General features: G+C 44.2%; 2 protein-coding genes across 2 annotated transcripts in view; both read left to right on the forward strand.

The window, feature by feature from the left end:
* Positions 1-27,053, forward strand: part of CCDC82 (coiled-coil domain containing 82) — a 426,644-nt gene that overhangs the window by 201,572 nt on the left and 198,019 nt on the right. The gene's annotated exons all lie outside the window — the stretch shown is intronic.
* Positions 1-27,053, forward strand: part of MAML2 (mastermind like transcriptional coactivator 2) — a 220,219-nt gene that overhangs the window by 177,809 nt on the left and 15,357 nt on the right. The gene's annotated exons all lie outside the window — the stretch shown is intronic.

A 27,053-nucleotide genomic window follows, 5' to 3' on the forward strand; every position in this document is an offset into this window, starting at 1 on the left:
AACTTTAGTTTATCTGCCCCTCTTCAACTAAAAAAATGACCAGTGATTGCAACGGGAACAGACTCTGGCTGAAAACTTTTATTAATTCTCACTCATTATCTAGAAACATGACTGAGTGGAGTACCAGCAAGCATGTTATAGAGATCCATTTTTATTTACACAGGATTTTGAACTAAATGATTTTTTTTTTCCATCTTCAGTTTCTGGCTTGGCTTTGTCTGCCTTTCTAAGAGGGAGGCTTCAGATTGTAAAAGCCTTAGGTCAACTTGCAGCTGAAAGCACTCTAAGATCATCATCCTTGCAGAATTGTGCACACAAGTGGTGCAATTTAATAACAATAATAAATGTAACAAATATGAGAAGCGTGCCAGTGACAATCACATTTCATATGAGAAGGCTTTTTTAGCCTTAATGCAGGGAAAAAAAAAAACATTTTGATGCAGCTTCTCTTATTTACTATCATTTCTGTGATTGTTGGTTTACGTACTTCTTAAATCCAATTATGAATGTGACTCACTGGTATTCTCAGCGGATTGCATTCAGGGAGACCATCTTGTCAAAAGTTAGACCTGAGAAAGAGGCTCATTTACTCTATATACTTACTCTCATTTTCTGTTTGTAGGCCATCGATGTAAATTCCTGATATTCAGATAATTGCATTGCTTTGTTTTATCCAGGGGCATGTTTTTAAACTTTGGACCGTTCATGAAGAATTCTCTGTTAGCATTTCATGGTTGAATTGTGATAGTTAATTACATGTGGTCACACCAGCCCAGTAGCATCATTCCTTTTTGTTCATTTGACAGCCATAACAGCTAAGTTTGTAAAGAAAAGATATGTATTCCTCCAGTATACTGGTTTTCACTGGTCAGTGAAGCAATGCCAACTGGAGATAGGACAGAGCTGGACTTAGTCAGCATGGTGTCCCAAGAAGAGGTAGTGTCCTAAATTTTTCTTTCAGTGCATCCCATCAATATGTCCTTCACATTTTTCTTAAATGCTTCTCCCACCATCCTCCTCCAAATCTCCCCTCCTCAAGTTTCTGTCCCCTCTCCCTCCCTGTTCCTTTCAAGACCTACAAAGGAATTAGGCTCTGAGGAGCATCTGGAGATGGATCCACAGATGTGCAAAGCTGACAGCGCTGCTGTGGCTGTGCTAGTCAAAGCTTGATCCAAATCCCACCTTCACTTATCAAACTATTGGGACAAAGTTCTTGGGTGCCACTCAGTGGCGCTCACATTGTCCCCAGAGGTGGAATAAAAACACAGTATGCAGCTACACAGGGGGGCACGAGGGAGTGTTCTCCTACTGCATGTGTTGGTGCAGTATCTGGCTGAGGGCTGAGGGTTGGTTGCAGCTGCTCCAGCTCTACAGCTGGTGCTTAAGAAGGGAAGGTCTTGTACATCAGCCTCATTGCCCTTGTTATTGTTGCTTCCATTTGGCTTCGTTAAGTAATAGATTATACTCCATTTTAGAGCTCCTGTCGTAATAGATGCAAATGATCTGCACTGTTTGGTTGGGGTTTTTTGAGCTGACTTGCAAATAAACCTTGATTCTTCTCCAGCGGTCAAAACCCCATAATTGTCTGAACATTGAGAGAAACCTATTAGCTCAAGCTGTAAAATGAACGTGTAATGGTGTAGATTCTTTCCTCTTTGCCCTTTCCTTCAGCACATTTCCTGCACAGATAGAATGTAAAATTGGTTGGTTCAGAAGGCAGCAGTTGCAGGCTCTGTCTTTGGGCACGTGGTGAGCTTAGGTAGAAGTTAGGAGGAGATGCCATCTGCTGGAACTTTTGGACATCGTCAGAAGGAGAAGCAGAGTCGAAAGCAGCTGTGAGCAAACGATACGGAAGATTAAATTAACGCTCTACGTCCATGAGTAGCCACTAGCTAGGGGTGAATCCCACCTCCCGCTTTCTCTGCAGCTTGGAGCGCTGGAGCTGCCGCTCTCCTCCCGGTGGGATGGTTGTCCGGCCCTTCTTGGCCAAGCAGCTACTGAATCACGGCCGCCACCACTGTTTGCGGTTGCATGAGGCTGGGAAGGAGCATGTGGAGGGGAAGGGAGAAAGAGGTCAAATAGAAAGGTTTGGGACAATCAGTAGGAGTGGGCAAAGAATAAAGGACAATACAAGGTTAAAAATCTGGAAATGTAAGTGGGAAGAAAAATGAGCCTACAGAAGCCTTGGAAAGGAATGCTTTTAATAGTGGGAACCACAATAACAATAATTGTCATCAATGGGGACTAATAAATGTGTGCCTCTAATCCAGCAAAATGTTGAACTTCACTGAGTAATGCTACTAACACCTTAGTTAAGCACTTATGCAAATGCTTGAATGATAAAGATAAAATTAAACCAAAAGCAGGAAACAGCATGTCAAGAATAAAACTGTTAATTGTTTTTTGATTTAATCCTCTGATTCTCATTACTGCTTCACTCTACAACCCACTGTGCTTTCACTGTAACTTTCAAACTTTCAAGGCGGTTGTACAGAAGTAGGTAGAGCTTAGTGCTTTCTTCATTTCCCCCCTGTGTGTGATTGCACTAAATGTGTTTTTAATATTGCTTTTTACCACTTTGATTTTTTATTTTGTTGTTGTTGTTGTTCACATCAGAAAACCACAAGGCAGACATTAGATATGATTTATCAGGAAATATCTGGGGCTATGCCAGCTGATTAAAAAAGAGAAAGAAAACAAGCACAGCACACATGGGAGCCCATCTGAATAAGATTCATTGAGCAGCAGTCATGAGAGAGGTTCTCTGTAAACTGGAGTTGGATGAGCTGACAGTAACAAAGATACCTGTGTCAGTTTGTCATGGAAAAGGAGAAATGATACCTCACAGCACATATTGATAGGAATTAAAAATAATAGGATCAAGAATCCTTCTTTAGAGTCAGAGTTCGAACATATAAATATGTATATTGCTGTGGGCTTTCACTTTCATATGCTACCTGAGGTCGGGCTCAGAGCCTTACGTAGGGAGACATTTAAAAATGGATAGGTTCGGCAGGCGTCTGCTCCTGTTGGAGAGGATGGGAATGGGCATGCACCAGTAGATGCTCCCACTGACTCTAAGTCCAGCATTAAACCCTTGGGAACCATGAACCATGGGTCTTGCTTTAGCAACAGGAAGCCTTGGCATCATCCTTAGGTGGATCTTGGAGCTGAGGAGTAGAAAGAGGATGGCCAGGGTAAAGAAGACAAGAGTGGGAGAGGGAATGCAAACAGAGAAAGGAGAGAGCAGAAATGTAGGTGCATCATATATCTATTAATTCAACTCAGAAGCTCCATGTCTTCCTTGCACTGACAACAATCGAAAGCTCATAGTAATGACTTGCAAAACTGTGAACCATTAGAGACTTCTAAGGTTTAATCTTCAAAGCTCCTCAAAGACTGTATCTCAAAGATCTGGAGGAGTTAAGATATAGTGGTGATGAAAAATAATAGGCAGTCACACAGGCAGCTGGCTAGATGGGTGTGTAGATGGCTAACCAGCCAACCAACTGGCCAGGGATTTACGAAAATGACCTTTGGATGACCTGTGTTTCATTTGCTTGAAAGTTCAAATCTTTTCTCCCTGACCTGGATCCTGAAACTGGCCACTGAAGGTTTTGCAGTTTGTGGGGGCTCTTACACAGGTGTTCATGCGGGGTCACTTCACGAGGTGCCTCACCTTGGGCATGGGCTCACCTACTCCTCTGGTCGGGGTGAGTGGATGGACCTCCTTCTTCAGAGGGAATCCATGCTTTTGGAAGCATCATTGCCAGCTCCTCTCAAAACCAAGGAGACATCATTTGTGTGATTTCTCCCAACAACATGAAGCTGGGAGAAAAAGACCATTTATGCCATCCCTGCCACCAATGACTTTAACGTGGGCTCCAGATAGCAGCACCGTGGGAAGCTTAGGGGTTGTTCCAGTTAAGAGAAAAGAAGTGGATTGCTGGGAAGGGGAGGGAGGACTACTACTGAAATTCAAAGCTCTCCAAGCTTCCGGAATTTAGTTTTTATATCTGAAAAGTTTTCTTTGTGCTTGTCCCAAGATTTTAAGACCACAGAAGACAATAACACCAGAGGACTTCTTTGTCAGAATGCAATTATACACCCAATGTAATTAAATTAAACTAGTACAATACTAATAACAACTCCAGTAATAATAGTAGCCAGAGGAAGAAGGGAGGTTTTAAATCCTACTGTTTGAGGAATTCTACATGTACCCGGATCCATGAGCAACGTTGCTGTTCTCAGTGCTGCAATGCTGCTTCTCCCTCCTGGTGAAAAATAAAGTACGCTGTCCCTCTACAAAATGTGCCAAATGACATGTGAGTCAGTCCTAGCACTCTGAAATCCTATCTGGAACACCAGGGGAGTAGTTAAGCAGCTGCCTTCTTATTGTCATAAAACTTGATAGCTTTTTGCAAATGTGTACAAGCAAATGTTCTGTTTGCTTTTAATGTGTTTGAACATGCACACCGCCAAAAAGCTAAGTACCTCCAACAAAGTTTGGTATTAATTCTTTCCCATCTTTGCTTGCTTGCTTATCGATTTGGCAGGAGAAGGAATTTGACAGGATTTAAGGCAAAACAAAAAGTAGCCACAATCTCATTGTCAAGCTTGAAAATTTTTAAGAAATAATGAAAAGAGTGAACATTTGGAAGTTAAAAAAATTGGTGGTTTTGTGAAGCTGGAACAAAAAAAAGGGGGAAGGGTACTGAAATACCTTCATTCACTGTTTAAAACAATTGCTCCAAGCAGGAAACTTGGCACTTGAAGCTTTTATTAAATCAATTCAGAGGGATCTGTTTTCAACAAATGAGATAAATGTCAAGATGAAGTTTTTAGGCACTCACAGCACATCACATTTTCCTTCCCCGAGAAAGTAGAACAAAAATGTGCACAAATAAAATTACTTACATATGTAAAAATCACATTCAGTTTAAATAATCTTTTCTTCCTGCCTGGATGTATCAACAGGGTATCAAAGCTTAATGTAATCTTTTAAGAGTATGATTATTTGAGAAGGTTTTCATCCCCTCTACTCCATATTGTTAACCTACATCAAAGCAAACATGTAAACACATACTTATCCGGATAGCATCTTTATTTTGGTTGCTGTGGTTCTGGGTGCTTCCTATGTGTATATGGAAAGGGACAGTCAGGCAAATAAATAATACTTCTTTACAATTTTTTTTTGCTCTCATCCATTTAGTAACCTCTCTCTTTCTTTTTTGCTCAGTCTCTCATCTCCCATTTTGTGCTTTTCAGACTGTTCCAGCTCCTGGAAATGTCTGGTTTTCTGCTGCCTACTCTTTGCTAGCACAGCCTAATGCTGCCAGGTGCATTCATTGTGGTGGACAGGAGGGAGGACCTGGCATGCAGACCAGGGCATGCTGCTCTCATCTCCAGCTTTCAGACTTCCATCGCCAGTTAGTCCAGAGGCTTTCTGGCAATTGGGCCTTTCCATTTTAGTAGAAATACGGCAACAATTTTAGATGCTTATATTCCCTTTTCTTGGAGAAAAGAGACAGAGACGGTGCAGTTTGAGAAAACGCTAAAACACGAAAAGAGACAGAGAAGGTGCAGTTTGAGAAAATGCTAAAACACCTCTGGGTCTTGTGAGGTCATAAACTGTGGGTTAACGCTGATCTCTTCACGCTGACTCCATTCCCCGAAGACCCCGGTGTGACACCTAAGCAGCCACAGGAAAGAAGGAAGTTTTATTTCCAATTTCTCATCAGAGTACTGCCTGATTATGCCTTTGCCATACAGAGGAGGGAGGGTACAAACAGCTTAAAGAGCTGGGAGTGTGCTGAGGGAGTCTTTCAACCCCAAAGCACTGAGATTTGTAATCCTTACTCAAACTAAGGAAGGCTATTGTCAATAGTCCCTTGATATTTAAGCTCTCCAAAGCACTGAGTCATTGGGCCTACTCATCTGAGTCATTACAAAAGGGAGGGATTGCTGCTGTTGTACAGAGGACTTTAGCAAAGGCCATTTTTCAGGGAATATCCCACCGGACAGATCCTCTCCCATCTAAATGTGAAGACTGTTCAAAACTCGACAGAGTAGAGCAAGAGAGGATCAGGGAGAGGATGTCAGGTGGGAGGTGGAAAGCAGTGATGAGCACAGCGGGTCGGCTGACTTCTGTCTTCTCCAGGAGACGTTCAGCCAGTTTTCCAGCCCTGCTTCATATGATTCACGCTTTGCTCTCCCAGCATTACTGTTGGGAATCTCAAAAGATCAGAGAAGGAATGAAAAGAAAGTTTGTTCCTTGCCAGGTCGAAACATCAGCCAGGGACAACGCAACTCCAGGAAAAGCCACAGAAGAGAAAAAGTATAGTTCTGATGGCTCGCATTGCTGGTTACAGAGTTTGGCAGAGTCATTTAGCAAATCTTTCTGAATGAGCTGTCTGTCAACGAGTAGAAAGGCCCAGTGGTCACGCAGTCTTCTATGCTGGGCATCTCTGGTACAAGTATCTGTCAGGTTTACCTTGGCCTTGAGTAAAACAATGCTGTTTGGTCTCATGGTGGCATTGAAATATGGAACTCTGTCTTCTGAGGAAAAGCTCAGGGACATCTTAGAAAGCAGATCAGGAAGTTTCCCCATGTATTACTGTCACTGAATGCTTTCTTTGAAAGATTATTTCTCCAGGAGGCAGAAGCTTGGCTTCCGAATCTTTCCACATCTCCTACAAATCTGTACTCTCTTTTTTCACCTCTTCCTCTTAATGGAATGATGCTACAGCCTGACATATCTAGGGAGAAAAAAAGCCCATATGAGTCTTTATATTCTCAGAGCTTATGGAAGTGACCCTGATTTAGTCTCCAGTCCATATCTGCCCTGCAGAGATACCAGCTGTATGCTGCATTTGGTCCCCAGAGGATTGCAGGAGAGGTTATGATGACAGGAATTTCTCAGTGATCTTTACATTTTTCTCACTTCTCAAAACATGCCTGTGATAGTAAGGAACCTCAGGTAGTAATCCAAATCTTAAGGTAGTAATCCAAATGTGGTAGCTTTATTTCCCCCCAACATACAAACATTGGGATTGTGTCCATTGTGTCAGCACCTCACATGTTGGTTTCCAAGGTAGAAGATGAGGGTAGACATTATTAAGTGTGTCACTCCAATGCTATGAAAGCTATGGACATTTGTCCTCAAAGGGCACCTGAGATTTTTCAGGTACAGGCATCCCCAAGTAGCCAGAAAGCCAGCATAATCAGATTTATACTTGCCACTGCTCTGTAGGCACAGGGACCATTTCAAAGCCAGGGTCACGCAAGGAGGATCTTGGCCAGAGACAGTAGTCCCTGCAGGACCATCCTAGCTGGCATAGGTTAGAACAGACTTCAAGATGCTTTAGCTCACATATAGGATTGTTTTGGCATCTCTAAATGCCAAAATGTAGGATATTGGGATCCTTGGGTTTTATCCTGGGTTTTGGAAGTGGTCTGCTGGTTGGTTACAGAAAGTACAGCCAAGAATGTAATTTGGGAGTGCCAGCGTGGATGGATTTTGGGTCTGTTTTAGCAGATACCTGTTTTCTGCTCCCTGTTTTGCTTAAAGGGAACTTGCATTTCCTTTCAGTTCTGTTATGTAAGTAAGGAGATGTGGAGACTCTTATCTGACAAAGTTCGGACTATCAATGAGCTAAGAGAGAAAGTCAGATCAAGTTAGGAAAGAAACTGTGGGGATAAATGGTCAGTTTCATAATAAAGGAGTTTTATCATTGGGATTAAAGCCAGAACCCTTGATGTGCAACAGACACATAGATCTAGAAAATGGGGTAACAGAGTGATAAAGTTTGTTCATAACATAAATTATTCAGTGTAAAACCAAACGCCAGCTGCAAAAAGTGGAGAAAATGCTTCGGAAAACTGAATGACTACATGAAATGGTGAATGTCTATAAATACAGAGTAACAGACAGGGTTAAAAGAAACAGTTCTGTGTATATGTACAAAATCATGAGCTCTGATTTAGCTGCCACTGCTCAGGAGAGATATATTGACTTATTGTGAGTAGTTCTCTGAAAATATCAGGATCAACAGTTATCGGAAAGGCAAGTAGCAGGTACAAAGTATTAGAAAGGGAATAGAAAGCAGACTAGAAAACATCATTATCCCAATGTTTCAACCCATGATTCACCCACATTTTGACTGCTGCATTGAAGTTCCATTCTCCCTAGAAGATGATCAGAGAAAGGCAGCAAAGATGATCAAGAGGTATGAATGGCTTCCAGTTGCGCGCAGATTAAATAGTCCAGTACTCTTCAGCTTGAACAAGAGAAATCTAGGAGGGCCTGACAGAGGCATACAGGTGTGAATGACATGGAAAAGGTATATGAGGGGGACAAACACACTCTTTGCACTCTGTTCCCTGTACTCCAGGTGTTTATTATCAGTTGCAGTTGGAAACAGGATGCTCAGACAACTGGAGCTGTTTGCTAGTTCCTACGCTCTTCTATTTAGAATAGAATAGAATAGAATAGAATAGAATAGAATAGAATAGAATAGAATCTGGGATAGAAGAAAGCTGTTACAACCAACTGTAATTCATATGGGAAACTTGTATTGGATTTTGCTGTATTGTGGACATATCACTGATTTCTGCACAGTATTAAGAGCAGCAGAGAAGGTCAGGCCAGGGTTTCTGCTGAGGCATCAGTTATGATGAAGAGAAACAAGCCGAAGTTTAGCTTGTGGGCAGAAATTTCCCAGAATACATTGGCAACTGGGCAGAATTAGTGCTTTGGCTTGGCTCCCAAGCACACTGGCTCTCCGTTCCAGCACAGGAACAAACCTAGGCAGTGTTTTGTAAGACGAGTCAAATTCCTCAGAATGGACCTGATTCAAAAGTATCTGCTAGTCCATGACTATGCCTCAAGTCTAAGGGTTGTAGCAACTCTACTAGGCAGGAGCAAAGGGAATCACATGGTGATGCTTAGTGAAGGCATTTCAGCTTTTTTTCAGTTGTTAGCTATCTATCAGCAGTTCAGAGAAATGCAGAAATTACAGCAGTGTTGCTGTAATTATCGGTATGCATCTGTCATCATCACTAGTAACAGTCAAATAGTTAACATGCCCTTTGTTAAGGAACATCATGAATAATTGTTTTGTCACACTGATACTAATAAAAACTAATAAATTTTGTATGATTACTCGTGTTGTCAAACTGTGTTCTCAGCTGAGTGTTTCAGGTATCTTATCTATAGTTGTTATTTTATCACCAATGATAAGTGATCATCATTTTCGTGAGGGACCTCAGTTCAGATAAGGATCCCGCTTCGCTACCCCAGTATCACAACATTGTGAGGACTCGCCTTACTGGGGCATCACCATTGCCACGTAAGAGACGGGAAGTGGTGGGATGAGGCAGGGTGCACGCAGTAAGGCTTTCATTGGTGGTGGTCTTGGATTTGGGGTAGATCTGTTTCCTCCCAGCACAAGAAGGCTACAGGAGTGGCTCTGATGCTGGTGGATGTGGTTTCCTAAGCAGGGAGGTTCACCTCTGGTGAGGTGTAGGCACCTTAGGGTTAACTTGGGGCTCTGCTTGAGGCTGGCAGCAAAGAAACTGCCAGTGTCTGAGAAGTTGATCTACATGCTGGAAATGGTGTGCTGGAAACATTAGCTTTACCCAAACTAATTTTCCTTGTTTCTGAGCTTGCTCAGGGGTACCACAGCGTCTCTCTAAGGCATAACATTGTGCAACGCTCTGATAGTACCTCCAGAAATCACATGGATGTGCTCTGTTAAAAATGGGAAGGAACTAAAGGTCCTTGCCAACACACTTTAGAACTGACTATGTCTTAATTTATCCATGGCAGAGTGTCTTACTCAGTAGGTGAGAATTTAGCTATGAGTGTATTGAGTGGCAGCCAACTTGGAGCATGAGTCTAATTTACTGTAACTCTTGCTGCATTCTGTCTGATCATTATCGTGCTGAACAAAATGTTTTTAAAGTGCTTTTATAGGGTTGAGTGACTTATTCAATAATTTATACCATTTTGGAGGGATTAGAGGATGAATTTAAGTCATCAAATAATGTCATTATGGCTCAATGACTACATTCTTTATCAGGAAAAAAAATCAGTTTTAATTATGCTCAAAAAGACAGAGACCCTTTATTCAGCAGTTCCCCCAAGAACAATGATATCAAAGATGCTGATAGGTCTCTCAGCTGTAAAGAGGGCTGTCCTTCTTTGTTAGGAAGGAGTATATCAGCTGCTGTCTGCTTATCTATACAACCATTGTGCCATTTATACCACATATTTTCAGTATGCCATGCCTTTAAATGTCTGCTCCTTGCAGAGGCCAGGGATCCTTATGCATGCAGAGCTGTGCAAACTCTTGGGGAGACCATGGCCCCGCTTAAGTTTCTGGGAGTTTTGGCCCTAATTTCAGCAGAGAATTTCTCTCTGCCAGAGCTCACAGAGCAAAGAAAGGGCACAGTCCTTGTGGTCACTCTCTGGAGACCTTTACTTACAACCAGTTGTAAGGTATCAGCTTGGCCCTTAGGAAATTTTTAACGGGTTTTTTCCCCTTTCATTTGTTTTTATTTACCTAAACTCGTAGCTGACCTGGCTAGGGGGCCACTGGTATCTCAAGGTGGATGTGCTTTCCACCAGTGGACTGAGCACTGCAAGATTTCATTGGACTCAGCTTATGTCTAATGCTGGCAGACTAGCGGTGTAACCCAAAGCTTTCATTTTCTCCTTAAAGATATCCAGTGAAATCATGAAATCCTGCTCACTTGACCTCTGAGCTGGCTTTTCAGACCAGCTTTTAGCAGCTTAGGAAGACTTATCTCAGAGAGGAAAATCAGGTCATGCAGTGTGTGTGGACAAAGACTAGATAAGTCTGATTTGAGCAAAGGAGGAAAATACATTAGATCATCCCTTATCCTTGCAAAATGACTGTATGTACAAGACAGTCATAAGTCAGAGTAATTCCCCCAGAAGAGCTCAAGAAGTGCACGCCAAAAGCAAACACGTCTCTCCGTGAGGGTGTTTGGATTTGGAGTTCTCTGCCCATCGCTGTCCGTCCCCTCACTTACTAACAGCACCAGTCACAAGGAGACAGGCTACAAAACAAAAGCTCATTAAAGACAGGAGTAATGAACAAGGAACACATTCAGTTTAATGTCTAAAGGCATGTAAATTACTACTAAGGTCCCCACCTGAACAATGTTTTATTGCAAGCATTCCCCTCCATTCCTTTTGGTGTAATATGAGTTTCCTAAAGTACACTTTCTCTCATTCAAAATCCCACCTGGCTGCTCCAAAACTGTGTCTCTGTCCTTCCAGGTCAAATGTACCCTGCCCCAACGGCCAATGAAACCTGAAAATCTCTATTGTCCACAAAGAAACACTTTTTTCCCCTCCAGCCATGCTTCCACAGCTTGAGCTCTGCAGGAGGTTGGGTCCCCACATTCCCAATGTTTGTTGCCAGCACCAAAGTTTCTCCAGGCTAAACGAAGCTATTAATGACACATGTGTTGTCCCGTTAACAAGTTAATGTTTTCAAAAGCAGAAGGGATGGAATATTGTATGTGGATAACTCAAAATGATAATACCATTCAGCCCTCTTCTCCAGTAATGGTGTTGGCTGTGTAGGCCTTGTGGAAATCAAAGGCAGAAAAGGTTGATATTTTGGCCCAGATTCTCCAAGACACTAGTCTTCCTCACTTCCAAAGTCTAACTGCTTTTCAACCAGACCATCCCAAACAGAATAAACTTCAGCTCATCCTCATAGCTGGGAAAAAGGACTTTACTGCAAATATGGGAAATGACTTTATGTGAACACGATGAAAATACCCAGAACTGTGAAAAACAGTATTTTAAGTGTAATTATGAATAGCTCTTTGGATTGCAGTGATATCCCACTGATATCAGGCTGAGGGAATTAAGAAACTTAAACATGTTATTGAGTCATGGTCTTGATTGCTAACTTTGACACACACGGAAGCAGGGTAACAAAGTGCCATTTTACTTCTTTTTTTTTTTAAGTTAAAACCAGCCTTTTTCTAACTAGTGGCATTACATTGTATTATCTTTTTCTACCACAGCTAGAATGAAGGAATAGCATGACAAAGAAACTTTGCAAGTGAGGATAATGCATGCAAGGGTATTGCCACAAAGTGCCTCTTCTCTACATTTCATTTGCTTTCCTTCTTTATGTGATGAGAAGGTGTGCAGTATTTTTGTGCATCCTTTGGCCTGATTCCCCTTGAGTGTACCACAGCATATAAAAACTTGTCTTTATGACAGAGCCTGGTCCAAAGCCTAGTGGTATCTTTCCAATGCATTTGCATTTGGCTCTTAAATCTGTTACTACAGACTTGGTGCCCGCGCAATTTCTTATTCAGATTTCTTACCATCAGGTGAGAATTTTCTCATTTCCACATACAGTCCCATGTCCCAGTTAGCCCCCCGTGCTCCTCCACTCAGCAGAACAGAGACACCTCTCCAGACTCCCCCCATCCATTTCAGAGGCCACTAACCCTCTGGAGGCAATGAGTTGCCTTCACTCCATGAATGGCAGGGAGAGCCTGGATGACTTGATTAGATAGCTACCTTTCTAATGACATGAAATGAATCTGTTTCTGTCTCCCAGATGAGACAATACAGTAAGTCCTGTCCATTGCATATCTAGGAAGGCAGGGACTGGTGAGTCTGGCTATTAATATGGCTGTCTGAATCACTCAGCACTCTCTTCAATTTAGATGCTATAATAGTTGCGACACCTAATTATCCATGTATAGTAGGTGGTCCAAATAGGAGTGCACAGCAGAGCAGCAGATGTGGGTTGCTGCTGTCAGATTAGATTGAGATTAGATAAAGCTTAATTAACACTTTATTTTTGTTAGATTCAACTCTGATTAGTCACACAAAAATTATTCCAGAGAAACATGGCAGAAATCAGGAGGCACAGCTAACATTCTTATTATTAAAATCAAGGAAGCATTTTTACAGAGCAAGACCTTGCTAGCAAGGGGTTATTCCCTGAATTTGACACCTCTTTGGTCTGGAGAACAAGATGAACTTGGAAAGAGCTCTTTACCATGCTAAGCAACTACTTCATAAACCTGCCCTTTGTAGCCCTACACATCCCAAGTGATCTAATTTACATAATCATACATGTTTCAACACACATTTGAGGTACTTTATGCCATTGGTTAAAACTCACATTATTTCCCATCATATCACTTCTCTATTTGTAATAACACGAGGGACACAGTATTTTAGAGATGTTTTATCAAGAGTCCTAGTAACTTCAGTAGCATTTATCAAGAGTTTTGGTGTCAAATTCCGCAAATGTCACATCAGGACTCCTTGCTACCCAGTATCAAACCTTTATCATGATATTCTGAACCCACAGTTTGACACATCACAAGATATTTGCCCTTCCCCTAATTAACAAATGCAAGTAAATTCTTCTGTGTCAGAGTCTCCTCCTGTTGTTTGAATCCACACAGTCTCCAGCCTGGTAGGCTTCTCCTGCCTGTAACATCTAAAAAACTTACTAGAAACTTTTATGTGGCCCCTAGGGAAGGTCGCTTGCAGGAGCAGCCTGCAAAGCAGCCTTTGGCTAAGATTTATTTCGTGCAAGATAGCTAGTACAAACAAGTAAGCCAACCTTACTTTGAAGTTAAGACATATACTGTCTGTAGCCCAAGAGTGAATCCAACTTTTGCTTTTTAGGTCAGGGAAAAGGATGTCACAGATCAAGATATTTTGTCAGTAGAGCAAATATGCAGGTTTAAAATATCCAAAAAAAATCCAAGCTTGCAATAAATGAACACTTCTTTCTTGTCCTATATTGCCGCCCAACTCTCAGGGGTGCAAAGGGATGACCTCTACATGCCAAGCCAAATCAAACCAAACCAACTCCTCTTGTTTACGTCTGTGCTGTCTAACCAAGTATTTACAGAAGGTAGTACAACTCCACATAGTTAATTTAGTTCAGTTGCTTTCTTCTTTTGCCTTCTCTCCTCATAAGCACAGTTACGTAGTCAGCTGGATATTTCTACTTCAGTGTTTTGCCTGAACTGTCTGGTCCAACACATCTCAACAGGCATTGCAGATGCCTATGAAAGGTTCCTTACTGTACTTTTATCTCCTCAGCTCTGCCACCAGATAGTGAGAAGGGTATACTCTGTCCCCTGAAAAGCCTGATACCAATGAATGGAGTCCTTTCTTGGTTTATGTGTTTATTAAATCGTGTGGCTGTGACCATCAGGGTGCCGAACATCTTCATTCTCAAGTCTGCTTGCTGTTTTGTTCATGAATTGTATTCAAGGTCTCCAAATTGTTGGAGAAAAGCTGAGAAATGTATTGTTGACAAAGGATTTCTATATTGGTTCCTTCTAAAGATGATACTACTTATATATTTTTAGTATGTGCTGTGAGACTGAGGAAGAAAGGGCTAGTGTAGGGAATACAATGGCAGTGGGGAGGGCACTGAAATAATTCCTCCGCACAGGCATTAGAGGCTGAATGCCAGTCGAAGCCAGGCTATACATTCAAGAAATCAAAGTTCACAGTGAAGTTTCCTTCATCTGCGTTTTTGCTGATACACAAAACAAGGACCTAAGGACCTCTCCAGATAGAATAGCAGGAACATGGAAAACTGAAACAAAACATTTAGCTATGTCCACATTTAGCTGCAGAAAAGAGAACCTGTTGCTGCCAGGATGTGATCACTAGTGCTGGTGGTAACTTAATTAAGAAGTCACGTTAGACAAAAGGATGAGAAAAAAGAGAGGTCAGCTCACTCTTCAAGCCACAGACCAAGTTCCACCTCCCCGAGAAGATGGGGGCAGAACCTGAATCAGCCCGATGCCTCTTCAAAGGCCTTGCCAGAAGACAACACTGTCTCCCCCGTAGGAAAGCCCAGGGCTTCTCTGGCAAGGGAGACAGCATGGGTGTAACAGGCTAACCAGAGACCCCTAGTGCTTGCACTGTAGGGTACTGACCTTTGCTGTTTCCTAAATGTGGAAAACACCACAGCATAATTTCAGGATGGTTTGTAGACACAGGCAATTGCATTTGCGCTTCCCCCTGCTCAGAGAAAGAAAACAGGGCAGTGATACCCTGTCCACCTGTTCTTTTTCATATGTGAGTAGGTCTATTTAAAAACAGGGATGCAAAACAGGTTTTCACTGCTCTTGCACAAGAATAATGCAAAATGAGCAGAAGTCCAAGAAGGTTTTTGTTGGCACCAACCTTCCCATTCTCTGGAGTCGCACGTTATCTGATAGCTGGAATGTGGCAGGCCCTGGATAGTCTGTTATTCTTTCCCACACTGCAAGATCTGGGCAGTAAATAGCTTAAACAAATGCCAGAAGTATAATTCTTTTTGACTTCATCTGATTTAAGGAAGCGTTTCCTCAGATAATTCCTCCCAGGCATGCTGTCCAAGGCAGGACTAGTCCCTGGTGGATCGAGCTATTCTGACCTCTGTAGCTGGCTCCATTTCAGCTTTCTAAAGGTTGGAGATAAAGAACAGAAGAAACAACACACTACATCCAAGTACTGTTGCACCTTTCTTTGAGCTTGGTGAGGTGCCAGGCTCTCCTTGAAGGGCCTGTGCCATTATACAGTTGTAGTGGCCCTCTGTCATCTTTGATTAACCTTTTTTTTTCTGAAGCCAGATAAAAAAAAAGTAAACACCATGCGGCATTGTCCAGTACTGCTACCAGTAGTAGCAGTGAGGCAATAGATAAACTCCTATGATGGGGATCCTGGCCAGGCAAAGAGCTAAACTCTGCAGGACTGAAAGCAGAAGTGGGTGAGCTCTGTCTAACCCTGTTACACCTTAGAGAAGGATCATAAAATCATAGAATCATAGAATAGTTTGGGTTGGAAGGCACCTTTAAAGGTCATCTAGTCCAAACCCCTGCAATGAGCAGGGACATCTTCCACTAGATCAGGTTGCTCAGAGCCCCGTCCAACCTGGCCTGGAATGTTTCCAGGGATGGGGCATCGACCACCTCTCTGGGAAACCTGCGCTAGTGTTTCACCACCCTCATCGTAAAGAATTTCTTCCTTATATCTAGTCTAAATCTACCCTCTTTTCATTTTAAACCATTACCCCTTCTATTGCAACAGGCTCTACTAAAAAGTCTGTCCCCATCTTTCTTCTAAGCCCCCTTATAGTACTGGAAGGCCGCAATAAGGTTTCCCCAGAGCCTTCTCTTCTCCAGGCTGAACAACCCCAACTGTCTCAGCCTTTTCCCCATAGGAGAGCTGTTCCATCCCTCTGATCATTTTTGTGGCCTCCTCTGGACCCGCTCCAACAGGTCCATGTCTCTCCTGTGCTGAGGACTCCAGAGCTGCATGCAGCACTCCAGGTGGGCTCTCAGGAGAGCAGAGCAGAGGGGCAGCATCACCTCCCTCCACCTGCTGGCCACGCTTCTTTTTTATGCATCCCAGGATATGGCTGGCTTTCTGGGCTGCGAGTGCGTATTGCTGGCTCCTATTTGGTTTTTCACCCATGAATTCCCCCAAGTCCTTGGCAGGGCTGCTCTCAATCCCTTCATCCCCCAGCCTGTACTGATACCAGGTGTTGTCCCAACCCACGTGCAGGACCTTGCACTTGGCCTCGTTGAAGTTCATGAGGTTCACATGGAACCACTTCTTGAGCTTGTCCAGGTCCCTCTGGGTGGCATCCCATCCCGCAGGTGGGTCAACTGCACCACTCAGCTTGGTGTCATCTGCAAGCTTGCTGAGGGTGCACTCAATCCCACTGCCTGTGTCACTGCTGAAGATATTAAACACTACTGGTCTCAGTACGGACCCCTGAGGGACACCACTTGTCACTGAACTCCGTGTGGACATTGAGCCGTTGACCACAACCCTCTGGATGCAACCATCCATCCAATTCCTCATCCACTGAACAGTCCATCCATCAAATCCATATCTCTCCAATTCAGAGAGAAGGATGTTGTGGGGGACCGTGTCAAAGGCCTTACAGAAGTCCAGATAGGTGACATCCGTAGCTCTTCCGTTGTCCTCTAATGTCGTCACCCCATCATAGGAGGCCACTAGGTTGGTCAGGCAGGACCTGCCCTTGGTGAAGCCATGCTGGCTGTCTTGAATCACCTCCCTGTCCTCCATGTGCCTTAGCAGAGCTTCTAGGAGGATCTGTTCCCTGATCTCCCCAGGCACAGAGGTGAGGCTGACAGGTTGGTAGTTCCCAGGGTCCTGCTTGCTACCCTTTTAAAAGTGGGTGCAATATTTCCCTTTTTCCAGTCACCAGGGACTTCACCTGGCTGCCGTGACTTTTCAAACACCATGGAGAGTGGCTTGGCAACTACCTCAGCCAATTCCTTGAAGACTCTGGGATGCATCTTGTCAGGTCCCATAGACTTCTGTATGTTCAGGTGCCTCAGGTGGTCACGAACCTGATCTTCTCTCACAGTGGGAGGGACTCTGCTCCCCCAGTCCCTGTCTTGCAGTCCATCCACTCGAGAGGTGTGGGAAAAGAGGTTGCCAGTGAAGACTGAGACAAAAAGTTTGTGGAGTACCTCAGCTTTCTCCTCACCTGTTGTTACCATTTTGCCAGTCTTGCTCATCTTTGACCTTCCTTTTCTGGCTGACATACCTGTAGGGGCCCTTCTTATTATTCTTTGTGTGCCTTGACAAATTGAGCTCCAGCCACACCTTGGCCTTCCTGACCCCATCCCTACATAACTGGGCAGCATCCCTATACTCTTCCCAGGATACCTGTCCCTGCTTCCACCACCGGTGCATTTCCTTCTTGCCCTTTAGTTTGACCAGCAGGTCTCCACTCATCCATGCTGGTCTCTTGCCTTCCTTTCCTGATTTCTTACACCTGGGGATTGAGAGCTCTTGCGGTCTATGGAAAGCATCCTTAAGGGTCTGCCATCCCTGTTCTGCTCCCTTGTCCCTGAGGGCAGTTTCCCAGGGGTCCTATTGGCTAACTCCTTGAACTGCTGGAATTTTGCTTTCCTAAAATTCAGGGTCCTGGCTTTACTCTTTGCCTGACCCAGAGAAGAAGTATTCAGAGCTGCTGGGATACCCGATAAAACCACATTGCTTCCTACACCTTGAATTCATAGTGAAAAATGAGGCAAATCCCGGAAATGCTCTTTAGGAAACCTGGTGTTTTCACATTTTAATGAAATTGCTGTTGGCACAGACAGATGAAGGATAGGTAGATTTGTCAAACTCTCAGGCTGCTGTGGCCACTGGCACCGTTTTATCCCACTCATCAAGAGGGCGAGGGGATGGCAGGAGCCTAAGGTTTATGTCAATTCCTGCAAATTAGCACCCATCAAATTAAGTTGCTTTATAACAAAGGCAGTGAATGTTATAAAGGAAGGAGAAGGTCCTTTGGCAAGAAGAGGGAAGACTGCAGTTGGGGTTGTGTGCTAGGGACTCATTTCAAAGCGAGAAGATGGGCAGTTAGATCTGTTCCGTTGAACCCCGCGTTGTACACTCGCACCAATGTCGTGGGCTGTCACAGTGGGGGAATGATTTGTTGTCTCCCCCACCCCTTCTGTGCCCAGTGACACTTGGCCCCCAACCCCAGATGCTGATTTTGGTTAGCATCAGTCATTGTTCCAGGACGGGTAACTTGGAACAAAGAGGTCCTGTCCCACCGCATGTCCCACCCGCGGCTTTAATCAGCGCATGGAGACGCAGGTCAGAGCCATTCTTCACACGTTGCTTTTCAGTATTCGGCATTGTTTTCCATCAGAGTTCAGAGCTGTTGGTTTAGAAAGCGGATCCCAGGAGGCTCTGGTTTAAGGATGCTCATGTTCTTGCTGTGTATTCTCAGCAGGAGGGCTTTGATCTTAATATGTGTCTCTGACAGTCATGTCACCCATGTTGTGCCCATTTGTATTCAAGTGTTTGGTCCCAGTGATGTGGTTTTTCTGTTGTTGTTGTTCTTCTTTGTGTTTAATTATTTTTTTCTCTCTTCATTAAATATTTCGTACAGGTTGCCTGCTCCCCCATAACCTCCCACAGAAAAACTGGCATTTTACGGTGTTTGCTTTGCTTTGGTTTATTGCCTGAGGAAAATTTCACATTATGTCATCATCCCTTTTTTCTTTTTTTTTTTAGGGGTTGTTATTTAGAAGTTACACAAATGTGTTTAGACTATAGACAATTAATAGGGAGGGTGAATCCTATATGAGGAGGGATAGGGAAGATGCAAAGAAAACCTAGATAAATGCCAGTGGGAAAAGCTGAAGAAACTAGAGAATAGCATGGAAATCAAGAGGATAAAAAAAATACAGTAATTTCCTATAGAATTTTGCATTAGTGTTTATGATCAAGAAGTAAAGGCACAGACTGTTTTATTCTATTTCCATTAGATCTGTTAGAAAGTAATAGTTTTGCAAATGCAGTGACAACACTGGGCAGGTTCAGGTCAGGAAGATGTCTGCATTCATGCAGCGTCCTCCTGAGCTAAATGTCCCTCAGCATGGTTTATCTTTGAGAACAAATAGTGGCCTTTGAGAATAAATATTCCACACTTTGCTAGTTCACTTGGCACTGTTCCATGCAATCTTAGCAGCCCAGGTCTCCACACGCTCAGGGACCTCTGGAGCACACACCCCTCTATGGTGCCCATATGCCCTTGGCTTAGTAGGACTGTCAGAGTCACTACGGGGTGGGGGGGAAACATGAGGATGAGGCGTGAGGTTGACATGCCAAAAAAGACACATTATATGTAAGCCTGCTATATCTAAGACTTCAGTGTCATTTTTAGCACTGCTTTGTAAACTGGACATTTAAATATAAGCATGTACGTATGAGAGTGCCACCTATTACTGAATTCATCCACTGTTTCCTCTTACAAGACCCTGGTTTTGATTGCTTATAGTTTTCCTAAGTGGGCTGAAACTTTCCATGCTCAGTATCAACCTCAGGGTAGATAATTTTGGAGAAAGATAATAAACATATGGCAAGGAGACAAGGACATTTAGGTGAATAAGGTATACATATAGACAGATAATATATGCCCACACTAAAGATACAGACAGATAATCACAAGTGTTTAATTCAATCAGTTCAGGAAGTTTTCACTGCCTCAGCTGGAAATTAGCACTCCTTAGCGGAGGCACAGAGCCTGCAAGCGTGCATGTACCTTGTCCTGAAGTACAACACAAAACAGGTCCACTCACACCAGCTCTTGTTCTAGCTAGAGGAGTGGCAGTTTCTTAAACCTCTCTAATTTGGTTTCCTGCAATTGTGTGGTGAGAAACTAAAGGGCTTGGCTTGTTGCAATGTGGATATTGCATATTACAGCCATTGCAAATGATAATGCTAAAGTAGAACGAATCCTTATGTCTCTGATCTTGTCAAAAACCTGATGGGAGTCTTCATCATTCATGCTTATTGGCATTTAAAACCAGAGCTCCATACAGACCTCAGGATAGTCTGTAGCCATGTACATTAGTCGAGGCTCTTTGCTGGTGCCTCTCTGAACCAGGTATCTTGTCCAGAAGGTGTAAGCTGAGGTCACTCCAAGCCAAGAGTGCCGCTGTGCCCCTGTGGCTGGAGGGAGACCTGGGAGGAAATTCTAGCCCTGCTGAAGTCAGTTGGAGTTTTGCCATCGACTTCGATGGAGCCAACATTCCTGTTCTGATGCAGACGTTTCACAATAACCTCTTCTGTTGAACTTTCAACACGTGCATGTTATTTGCATTACAAATAAACAAAATATTTCTAAAATGGAGACCTTCATATATACATTATGCCAGAAGATCACATTAAAAGTTCATCACGGTGCACGTGGTAAAATACGGATAATCCATCCTTGAAGTCTCTGGGAAAATTTCTGATGTGAACAAATCCCCTTTAGGTCGTTTCGCCTGAATATACAGCGATCAGATGTACAGCTGAGGGTTTATTATTTTTGCAGAATGCACATGCATTCCGAATTTGCCGTGCTCAGAAACGGAGACAAGACATTCATCTGTGCGCTTGGCTTTGGGAAAAGACATCTCTGTGTGTCCGGACACGGGCCCTGGTATAGCACAGACAGGAAATCTGCCAGACTGCCTCGGCAGGAGGCTGCCTCCAACACGTGCAGCAAGGAACAAGAAATGTCTTAATGATTAATCACTGTCAACCTTTGTTCTCGTTAAAGACTTGATTGTCAGGCAGGGCTCGTAATGAGGCACTGTTCCTGGGTCTGTTGCTATGTGATTGTGCAAGCGGTGAGTTTGAGCCTCGGACCCCGCAAGATGCGGCTCCCACTTTGCCCAAGTTTAAGGAGTTGGGATGGGAAGGTTGTTATAAGAGTGCCTGCTAGTGGCTATAGGGCTGTGCAGCTTTCCAGCCAGGGATTACGACAAGGCTACGAATAAGTCACTAACGGCTGAAAATCAGTTCACGAGGGTCTCAGGAGTGAGCAGCTTCCTTGTTGGTGCTGAAAAGGCAAAGTGCTATAAAAGGGTTCTATTAAGAACTGCACAAATAACTAACTATCTGTCAAAGTCTCTTGCTTGTGGTTTCTCACCAATAGTGGGGATTGGCTCCTTTGAGGTATTCGATCACCCTTTTTTACCTAGGAGATTGTGCACAGTGACCTTTTTCACTGTTTTTATGTATAAACTTTTGCAACACTGAGTAGTGGATTTACCTATTTCTGAAAATAGTTCTGGCATCCACCTAAATTTCAGTGTGTCCAAAACACTGGCCTTTTAAGAAGCCTGGCCTCCCTGGCTCTCCCAATGAGAGCTGCAGCAGTTGTGTGTGCTGAAATACTTATCCCTTTGCATGTTGAGTATCTGCTGCATCACTTGATATCCAAACCTATCACTCCAACGGGTGACTCACACCCGTGAGGCTGGAGAAATCAGGTTTGTGCTCCCTACTGTCATGACTGTTTCCAGCTTCGTAGTATCTGAAGGGATTCATCCGCATTTCCCCTTCGAGCTCCACCGCTTGTTTTGTTGGAGGAGTGACACAGTATTTGCTTCTTTTCCCTGGTTGGATGAAGGCACAAGTATTTCTGGCAGACAGCCTGGGCTTGTGAAATTGCAAATGCTAGTGTCTGTGATTCCTTGTGTATGTGCCTTGGAAACATGGCTGGCCCTGAAATTTTTGTCCTGAGAGCTCAGATGTTCACAGGAGAAAAACAGAGAAGACAGTCCCATGTGGCTGAGCCAACTTCTCATAAACACTCCACAAAACTACTGAAGGGAAATATTTTGCAGTCTTCACCCAGCTGTATCTCTGGATATTAGACACAGCAAAACCAGGTCTTGGGATCTTGCAATATTTGGGTTTTTCAAATGCTGTTTATACATATGAAAGCAATCTTGCTGGAATGCATAAAACTACCCTCTAGCATGGTATTAGGAGAAATTCAACCTATAACCATATCTTCTGCATGATCAACTTGCAAGGCTTTTAGGTCACTCTATACAACACCATTAGAAAGCGATCCACTATTGCTTGGCAGATCAAGGGGTGTTCATGCTCGCTCTTCCAGGCATCTTACTCAAGTGTGACTAGAAGCATCTACAATGAGGAGTGTAAGGGCATGTTCCTATCGTCTAATCTGGGCTCCTAACTTAGTTGTCTAAATTAGGCACCTAAAGCCTAATTATACAGCCCTGTCCCTCTGTATAGTGAATGGAGAGCTCCAGTAGGCAGTTTAGAGAGCATCTGATCTAAGCTTTTGGTTAGAGACCTAAACTTAGAGGAGATTCACTCTTATGCTGTCTCTTCCAGATACGAAAAAAGGTTGAATGAGTTTGAGGTGCTCAGGAAGATGCTGCTTTCCTCCCCCATTGGGCCAAACAAGCAATAAGGCAAGGGAGAACTGGGCTGGCTGCATTGCTGTGTTATTTCCAGCCCTGATACTTAGATAGATCCTCAGCTGTTACAGATCAGTGTAACCTCAGGAACTACTTGGGGCTCTTGCAGTGTACACTGGCACAGAAAGCAGCCCTCTGCGCTCCAGTCAAGAGTGGGAGTCATCCCTAAAAATAAGAAAACTCTAGCTTTTTCACTGTAGCTAGAAGAGTTCTTACTTGATAGGCACTCTGCCGTGGTCCTGCTGTAGTTTTGTTTTCTTGTCTGAGTCAAGGACACAAGCAGGTAGTGCTTGGAGTTCAGATGTCCATGGAAACCCCAAGGTTTAGCAGAAAGGGATATTTCTGCTTGCATTAGATGTAGCAGAAAAGAGGTGGCTCAGAAGGGGGCTGGTGGGTGCTAAGACTGGCTGTTCAACAGAGCACCCTGTGCTTGGCTTCCTAAAGTTGCGTGAGTGAGATCAACTCTTCTCAATAAGCCTGGGTACTGCCTCGTGCTTGGCCCTAGGGGCTACTGGAGAACCTCAGTTTCTGTCTGTGGAAAGCAGCGTGCCAGCTGAGGCGGTGGAGGTTCACACCAGGGGATCACAGGGGGTCTGGGCTTTGCCACCAGCCTTGCACCACCCTGGAACAGTATCGCAGGACTTCGTTGAGCCATTCCTTGGAGTCCTTCACTTCCTCCTCCTCGCCCTCCTCCTCCAAGTGCTCAGTGTCCAGGGTGTTTCGCAGCCAAAGCATAATGCCCTTGAGAAGCTCATAGGGTCAGGACAGCCACCGGTCCCTGAAGAAACCCACAAAGGTGCCTTGATCTCCACCATCCTCACTCTAAGTAGCCTGTGATGCCAATTAACGCAACTGAATCAAATTGCTTATGAGGGGAACATCATGCATAGGTTTCGTCACCAGACGAACAGAACTTTGCACAGCTCTTCCCCTGGAAGCAGTTTTTGCTAAGGCAGGCATCTGTCGCTGAGCAGGCTTCCGTGAATGGATCTGAAGCGTTTTCCTTTTTTTCTTTTAGTTCTTTGTTTCTTTAAGCCAGAACTAATGCAAAAGGAGAGTGAAAGTCAGCGCTGTCACTCCTGACCTGACACTGGGCCCAGAATGAGCTGCCCCACAGAGGAACAGAAAGGGTGAAAAATTCACCCCCTCCTTTCCAGGGAAAATCTGCAAGAAGCAGAAGCCCATCCTGTGACACAGATGCCAGTGTTCCTGGCGGGGAAGCGAACTGCCTCTGCAGGCATTGTGGTTTAGTAAAAAATTGACCATTGTTTCCCTTCTGCCCCACCAAAATTATTAATCAATTCAAGGCATTTTCAGGAGAAAGAGGCGAAAGGTTTGCACATCCTTTTCCAGCCAAGTGTCCCTAAACCACTTCTGAACTAGGAATGTAGAACCACAAGCTTGCAAAAGGCTTTCAGGGGGTCCTGACAAGCTTTGGAGAGGAGAGGAGAGGAGAAGAGAGGAGAGGAGAGGAGAGGAGAAGAGAGGAGAGCGGGAAAGGGAAGAGGAGAGAAGAGAAGAAAAGAGAAAAAGAAAAGCGAAAAGAGAAGAGGAAAGGCAAGAAAAGAAAAAAAAGGAAAGGAAAGGAAAGGAAAGGAAAGGAAAGGAAAGGAAAGGAAAGGAAAGGAAAGGAAAGGAAAGGAAAGGAAAGGAAAGGAAAGGAAAGGAAAGGAAAGGAAAGGAAAGGAAAGGAAAGGAAAGGAAAGGAAAGGAAAGGAAAGGAAAGAAAAGAAAAGAAAAAAGAAAAGAAAAGAAAAGAAAAGAGAAAAATCTAATTCAGAAAGTCCATATGTGTGTTAGAAGCCAAAAACTCCCTTTGTATGAGCACAAGTCTGCTGCAGCAGAGACAGTGAAAGGCAAACTCAGTCTTAAATGCTTTGATTTACTGCTAATTTAAACATTTGAGCATAATGTTCTTTGTGACGCTGATGAACAAAACCCTAGTTGTGCTACCAGCTCTGAGGAGCTTTCACTGACTCTGCCTCTCTTTACTGTAACCGCAGAGAACAGGGTGCAACACACCTGCTTTGCACCTAGAGCATCGCTGTGCTGGAGTTTCGGCACCAGGGGAGCAGATGGGGGTTTGTGGTGCGTGGTGAACACTAGCTGAGCCCTCGGTCACTGCCCCGGCCCCAGCCGGCACCGGGCACGGCCCCGCTCGGGCCGCAGGGCTGGAGGGATATGGCATGCAGGAGCAGTGCCAGCAAGTGGAGCGGGAGTTGGGGGCGAACCCGGATGGACGCTTGTACCTCTCAGAGGTGCGATGCTTCCAGCCCGTCCCTGGCACCCGGCTGGCTGCAGGGATGTGCTCCCAGTTGCATCACCTTGGAGGCAAAGTGGAAAGAAGGTTACCTTCCCCATGCAGGGAAACTGCACGGTGTCACCCTGCAGGCAAGCCCATGGGGCTGCCCAGCTGGAGGGATGCTGGGCTGCCCCTGCAGCCTGCTGGGCAGAGACGCCCCTGGGCGAGGGCACACGCACGTCCCCCTCCGGGCTTTCTTCGGTTAGGGGTTTCTAAAGTTAAAGTGCATAAACCGCAGGCATGGGAACCCGGGAATGAAGCTCAGGAGGCCACTGGCAGCTTTAGATGTGTGGAGTCGTAGTAAAGATGCTGCAGTAAAGCCAGGTTTAGAACAGGATGACACAGTTCAATGAGAGCAGGGTAGCTCCAACCCAAATCTGCACTTCCTCGGCTGGGATGTCGGAAAGTGTGCTTTGTCCAAGTGCAGGGACAGAGCCCCACGTCCCTGACAGAAGTGCAGCCCTTCTACCTTCTGATTTGCAGTGATGCAAAGGCAGGGTGGGAATAAGGCTCGATAGCACCGGTTCACAAAGGGTCAAACTGCTGCACAGCCGATCTCCTGAATTAGGAAACTGTTCTTCCTTTTCCCATCTCATCGCCGCCGATGGGGGATCAGCAGGCAGGAGAAGTAACACATCATAGATTCATAGGCTCACACAGACATTTCACGAAGAGCAGAGAAAGGACCGAATGCAAAAAAACCCCAAACTGGCTCCAAGTTGATGATTTATACTGTTTTCTCAGGGCCTGTTTGCCAAGCAGCTGGTGTTTTGTGCCAATTGCTATTACAGAAGAGCTTTCTTTGATAGGTATCGTGAATGGACACTACACGGTTTATCTTAAAACAAAATCCCTCCCCACAGCTTATATGGGCTGGCAGGGGATGAGGGAGAGAAAAAGTTGGGCTTTGTTGTGTTTTTTTTTTACGCAGGACTATGAAAGCACATTTGGGGGAGCCTGCATTATCTGTGCAAAAACACAACAGATGAATTCTATTAATGGATGTAACATGTGGCTGGGTTCAAGCTAGAGTTGTCATTTGAATATAGAAGTCAAAGCCAATTTATTGTAACATATTTTTCTTTTCAAAATATTTTAAGAAAGACAAAAAAGTTTGCGCAACAACTTGGCAAGCAGGTCTGTTGAGAGGAGGTATTTTCTATCTTGCAGCTAACATAAGGGCTAAAAAATGTGGCAGTGCCGAGCAATCCTGGATTCCTTCTGGAACTGAAAGAAAGTGTGCGGGATATAATTGTGTAAGAGCCCAATAAATTTTGAAGGGTGGGTTTGAAACACTGCCTTGGGGGCTGCAGGTGGCTCCAGAAGAAAGTCATGGTTTTTATTTCAGTAACAGTCATCAAATACTTTATCTATCTAGCTACGCACTCATGTGGCCCCATCTAAAAGCCACAGAATTATTTTAAAATAGAAATACCCATAACAATCATTGTGTTTCTTCCATGCCAGATGGTAGAAAGATAAGTTGGATTAGTTTGTAGTGTGTGTGGGGTGTGTGTGTGTGTGTGTGTGTTATTGGGGGGGGGGGTGCAAAAGCTAAGGCACAGAAATGAGCTTTTCTGGAGTTTGCAAAGCGATGAGCATCAGTGCTCTGTGGTCTTCAGGACATGGGCAGGCTACGCCTGGCCAGTTCTTGTTTCCCTGTTGGTCAGTCCATATTTCCCTGGATGCCATGGGAGGCAATGGCCATGGAGCAGAGCTTTACCTAGGTTGTAGACCAGACCCTGGCACTACACCTCGGTGTTGAGAGAACTGCTGCATAACAGGGAGCATCAGACTCCAGCTGTGGAGTCCTCTATTGCAGGGCAAAAATGCTGCTGCATATTAGGTTATACAGAATTATGTGGTTAGGTTCCTATGCGAATTGCAACAAAGTGGAGTCAGAGAACCAATGTTTCTCATGACTGTTGTGACCTCTCCAGTG

This window comes from Accipiter gentilis, chromosome 19, assembly GCF_929443795.1.
Source record: "Accipiter gentilis chromosome 19, bAccGen1.1, whole genome shotgun sequence".
Classification (NCBI taxonomy): domain Eukaryota; kingdom Metazoa; phylum Chordata; class Aves; order Accipitriformes; family Accipitridae; genus Astur; species Astur gentilis.